This window comes from Trachypithecus francoisi, unplaced genomic scaffold (genome assembly GCF_009764315.1).
Source record: "Trachypithecus francoisi isolate TF-2019V2 unplaced genomic scaffold, Tfra_2.0 Contig00958, whole genome shotgun sequence".
NCBI classification, from domain to species: Eukaryota; Metazoa; Chordata; class Mammalia; order Primates; family Cercopithecidae; genus Trachypithecus; species Trachypithecus francoisi.
The window spans coordinates 15,341-21,649 of NW_022681026.1; positions in this window are offsets into that span (position 1 = coordinate 15,341).

Genomic DNA, 6,309 nt, shown 5'->3' on the forward strand with positions numbered 1-6,309 from the left:
CCCTGCAAAGGAGCGCAGCTCATTGCCAGCAACGGATCGAAGCTGGTCAGAGAATGACTTGACGAGATGAGAGAAGGCTTCAGTCCATCAAACTTCTCAGAGCTAAAGGAGGAAGATTACGTACCCAGCAAAGAAACTAAAAATCTTGAAAAAAGAGTGGAAGAATTGACAGCTAGAATATTAATGCAGAGAAGGTCATAAACGAAATGACAGAGATGAAAACCATGACACGAGAAATACGTGACAGATGCACAAGCTTCAGTAACCGACTCAATAAACTGGAAGAAGGAGTATCAGCGATTGAGGATCAAATGAATGAAACGAAGCGAGAAGAGAAACCAAAAGAAAAAAGAAAAGAAATGAACAAAGCCTGCAAGAAGTATGGGATTATGTAAAAAGACCAAATCTACTTCTGATTGGAGTGCCTGAAAGTGAGGGGGAAAATGGAACCAAGTTGGAAAACACTCTTCAGGATATCATCCAGGAGAACTTCCCCAACCTAGTAGGGCAGGCCAACATTCAAATTCAGGAAATACAGAGAACGCCACAAAGGTACTCCTCGAGAAGAGCAACTCCAAGAAACATAATTGCCAGATTCACCAAAGTTGAAATGAAGGAAAAAATCTTAAGGGCAGCCAGAGAGAAAGGTCGGGTTACCCACAAAGGGAAGCCCATCAGACTAACAGCAGATCTCTCGGCAGAAACTCTACAAGTCAGAAGAGAGTGGGGGCCAGTATTCAACGTTCTTAAAGAAAAGAATTTTCAACCCAGAATTTCATATCCAGCCAAACTAAGTTTCATAAGTGAAGGAGAAATAAAATCCTTTACAGATAAGCAAATGCTTAGAGATTTTGTCACCACCAGGCCTGCCTTACAAGAGACCCTGAAGGAAGCCCTAAACATGGAAAGGAACAACCGGTACCAGCCATTGCAAAAACATGCCAAAATGTAAAGACCATCAAGGCTAGGAAGAAACTGCATCAACTAATGAGCAAAATAACCAGTTAATATCATAATGGCAGGATCAAGTTCGCACATAACAATATTAACCTTAAATGTAAATGGACTAAATGCTCCAATTAAAAGACACAGACTGGCAAACTGGATAAAGAGTCAAGACCCATCAGTCTGCTGTATTCAGGAGACCCATCTCACATGCAGAGACATACATAGGCTCAAAATAAAGTGATGGAGGAAGATCTACCAAGCAAATGGAGAACAAAAAAAAAGCAGGGGTTGCAATCCTAGTCTCTGATAAAACAGACTTTAAACCATCAAAGATCAAAAGAGACAAAGAAGGCCATTACATAATGGTAAAGGGAACAATTCAACAGGAAGAGCTAACTCTCCTAAATATATATGCACCCAATACAGGAGTACCCAGATTCATAAAGCAAGTCCTTAGAGACTTACAAAGAGACTTAGACTCCCATACAATAATAATGGGAGACTTCAACACTCCACTGTCAACATTAGACAGATCAGTGAGACAGAAAGTTAACAAGGATATCCAGGAATTGAACTCATCTCTGCACCAAGCGGACCTAATAGACATCTATAGAACTCTCCACCCCAAATCAACAGGATATACATTCTTCTCAGCACCACATCACACTTATTCGAAAATTGACCACATAATTGGAAGTAAAACACTCCTCAGCAAATGTACAAGAACAGAAATTATAACAAACTGTCTCTCAGACCACAGTGCAATCAAACTAGAACTCAGGACTAAGAAACTCAATCAAAACCGCTCAACTACATGGAAACTGAACAACCTGCTCCTGAATGACTACTGGGTACGTAACGAAATGAAGGCAGAAATCAAGATGTTCTTTGAAACCAATGAGAACAAAGATACAACATACCAGAATCTCTGGGACACATTTAAAGCAGTGTGTAGAGGGAAATTATAGCACTAAATGCCCACAAGAGAAAGCAGGAAAGATCTAAAATTGACACTCTAACATCACAATTAAAAGAACTAGAGAGGCAAGAGCAAACACATTCAAAAGCTAGCAGAAGGCAAGAAATAACTAAGATCAGAGTAGAACTGAAGGAGATAGAGACACAAAAAACCCTCCAAAAAATCAATGAATCCAAGAGTTGGTTTTTTGAAAAGATCAACAAAATTGACAGACCGCTAGCAAGACTAATAAAGAAGAGAGAAGAATCAAATAGACACAATAAAAAATGATAAAGGGGATATCACCACCAACCCCACAGAAATACAAACTACCATCAGAGAATACTATAAACACCTCTATGCAAATCAAGTAGAAAATCTAGAAGAAATGGATAATTTCCTGGACACTTACACTCTCCCAAGACTAAACCAGGAAGAAGTTGAATCCCTAAATAGCCCAATAGCAGGCTCTGAAATTGAGGCAATAATAGCCTACCCACCAAAAAAAGTCCAGGACCAGATGGATTCACAGCTGAATTCTACCAGAGGTACAAGGAGGAGCTGGTACCATTCCTTCTGAAACTATTCCAATCAATAGAAAAAGAGGGAATCCTCCCCTAACTCATTTTATGAGGCCAACATCATCCTGATACCAAAGCCTGGCAGAGACACAACAAAAAAAGAGAATTTTAGACCAATATCCCTGATGAACATCGATGCAAAAATCCTCAATAAAATACTGGCAAACCAGATTCAGCAGCATCATCAAAAGCTTATCCACCATGATCAAGTGGGCTTCATCCCTGGGATGCAAGGCTGGTTCAACATTCGCAAATCAATAAAGTAATCCAGCATATAAACAGAACCAGAGACAAGAACCACATGATTATCTCAATAGATGCAGAAAAGGCTTTTGACAAAATTCAACAGCCCTTCATGCTAAAAACCTCAATAAATTCGGTATTGATGGAACGTACCTCAAAATAATAAGAGCTATTTATGACAAACCCACAGCCAATATCATACTGAATGGGAAAAAACTGGAAAAATTCCCTTTGAAAACTGGCACAAGACAAGGATGCCCTCTCTCACCACTCCTATTCAACATCGTGTTGGAAGTTCTGGCTAGGGCAATCTGGCAAGAGAAAGAAATAAAGCGTATTCAGATAGGAAAAGAAGAAGTCAAATTGTCCCTGTTTGCAGATGACATGATTGTATGTTTAGAAAACCCCATCGTCTCAGCCCAAAATCTCCTTAAGCTGATAAGCAACTTCAGCAAAGTCTCAGGATACAAAATTAATGTGCAAAAATCACAAGCATTCTTATACACCAGGAACAGACAGACAGAGCCAAATCATGAATAAACTTCCATTCACAATTGCTTCAAAGAGAATAAAATACCTAGGAATCCAACTTACAAGGGATGTCAGGACCTCTTCAAGGAGAACTACAAACCACTGCTCAGTCAAATAAAAGAGGACACAAACAAATGGAAGAACATACCATGCTCATAGATAGGAAGAATCAATATCGTGAAAATGGCCGTACTGCCCAAGGTTATTTGTAGATTCAATGCCATCCCAATCAAGCTACCAATGACTTTCTTCACAGAATAGGAAAAAAACGGCTTTAAAGTTCATATGGAACCAAAACAGAGCTCGCATTGCCAAGACAATCCTAAGTCAAAAGAACAAAGCTGGAGGCATCATGCTACCTGACTTCAAACAATACTACAACAAGGCTACAGTAACCAAAACAGCATGGTACTGGTACCAAAACAGAGATATAGACCAATGGAACAGAACAGAGTCCTCAGAAATAATACCATACATCTACAGCCATCTGATCTTTGACAAACCTGAGAGAAACAAGAAATGGGGAAAGGATTCCCTATTTAATAAATGGTGCTGGGAAAATTGGCTAGCCATAAGTAGAAAGCTGAAACTGGATCCTTTCCTTACTCCTTACACGAAAATTAATTCAAGATGGATTAGAGGCTTAAATGTTAGAGCTAATACCATAAAAACCCTAGAAGAAAACCTAGGTACTACCATTCAGGACATAGGCATGGGCAAGGACTTCATGTCTAAAACACCAAAAGCAACGGCAACAAAAGCCAAAATTGACAAATGGAATCTAATTAAACGAAAGAGCTTCTGCACAGCAAAAGAAACTACCATCAGAGTGAACAGGCAACCTACAGAATAGGAGAAAATTTTTGCAATCTACTCATCTGACAAAGGGCTGATATCCAGAACCTACAAAGAACTCAAACAAATTTACAAGAAAAAAAAAGCCCATCAAAAAGAGGGCAAAGGATATGAACAGACATTTCTCAAAAGAAGACATTCGTACAGCCAACAGACACATGAAAAAATGCTCCTCAGCACTGGCCATCAGAGAAATGCAAATCAAAACCACAGTGAGATACCATCTCACACCAGTTAGAATGACAATCATTAAAAAGTCAGGAAAAAACAGGTGCTGGAGAGGATGTGGAGAAATAGGAACACTTTTACACTGTTGGTGGGATTGTAAACTAGTTCAACCATTATGGAAAACAGTATGGCGATTCCTCAAGGATCTAGAACTAGATGTACCATATGACCCAGCCATCCCACTACTGGGTATATACCCAAAGGATTATAAATCATGCTGCTATAAAGACACATGCACACGTATGTTTATTGCAGCACTATTAACAATAGCAAAGACTTGGAATCAACCCAGCTGTCCATCTGTGACAGACTGGATTAAGAAAATGTGGCACATATACACCATGGAATACTATGCAGCCATCAAAAAGGATGAGTTTGCATCCTTTGTAGGGACATGGATGCAGCTGGAAATCATCATTCTTAGCAAACTATCACAAGAAGAGAAAACCAAACACCGCATGTTCTCACTCACAGGTGGGAACTGAACAATGAGATCACTTGGACTCGGGAAGGGGAACATCACACACCGGGGCCTATCATGGGGAGGGGGTAGGGGGTAGGGATTGCACTGGGAGTTATACCTGATATAAATGACGAGTTGATGGGTGCTGACGAGTTGATGGGTGCAGCACACCAACAAGGCACAAGTATAAATATGTAACAAACCTGCACGTTATGCACATGTACCCTAGAACCTAAAAGTATAATAATAAAAAAAAAAAAAAAGAAGTTAGACAGAAGGCAGCTGGTTTGAAAACCACAGTCTGCAGCACCCAGGCACTTGCTGACTATGTTGTTCTTCCTGATTGATTTAGGCTTTGTTCCCAGAATCACTCCAATCCTAAAGAATAAATCTTATTTGATGGAAGTATCAAATAATTTTAAGGGGGAAAATATCTCATCAACGTTAACATTGTATGTTTTAAAATAATATTTTATTATTTTTCCAGCAAAAAGCTTATAAACTATATCATTTGTTTCACTTTTTAAAAAGCAAACTATAAGCCCAATATTTTTAGAAACGATTTTCTTCACTTAACACTTTTGAGCTGAGTCTCTCCTCTCATCAGTTCTCTGTGAGCAGAAAAGAGGGAGGTTTAGGGGCTTAGGGGATTAGGGGTCATGGTTGCTGGGAAATGCAACAGAAACCTGTCAGGGTTCCTAGAACCCAGAAGAGTTAGCCATAGGAAATTGGTCCGTGCATATCCTTACAGAACTTTTATTTTGTAACGGTGTATGCAAACTAGCTACTACATTACATTTTACATACATTTATAATCTCCCTTTTCTTTTTTTGCCTAATGTATACTTTTCCATGACCATGAATGTATTTTTATAACTTTTTTTTTTAGGTTTCAAGGCATTTCATTGCTAAGTTGCATCTCCTAGATTTGGGAAAGAATCTAAAAAACACATTTGGTGCCTTCTGTGTGCTCTGCCCAGTCACACGTGTTATTCTGTTTAACCTTCTGATGAAGTAGGTATCTTCACTGGCCCTGCAGTGTACCCTGAGGCCAGCTCCACAGCCCCCAGGAAGGGCGTTCACACAAACGTGGAGGCGGCCTGAGCTGGCCTCCCTGCTCCCACTCCTGCTCCATGCCCTGACTCTTCCTTCCACAAACACCCTGGTTCCCACTGAGTATCCTCTCTCCTCTCAATGAGGCCTCTTCCCGGCCCCACTCTCTTCACCACTGTACCCCCGCCACACTGCCAGGCCCCTTCCCTGGTCTGACTGCTTTCCCTTTGCTGAATGAAGGCATGAATTCCCAGGACAGCCAACTCCTCCATCCTCCTGCTGGTGTCCTAAAGAAGGGGAGCTGCTTTCCTCCCTGGGTCACAGACTCACCCTCCTGACCTCAGGGGCACAGGATGATACCTCCCAGCTATTTATGGGACAGATTTATGTTCTGCTCAAAGGAAACTTCTGTGGGTTTCTTCTAATTTTGAGAGGCACAACACCCACTG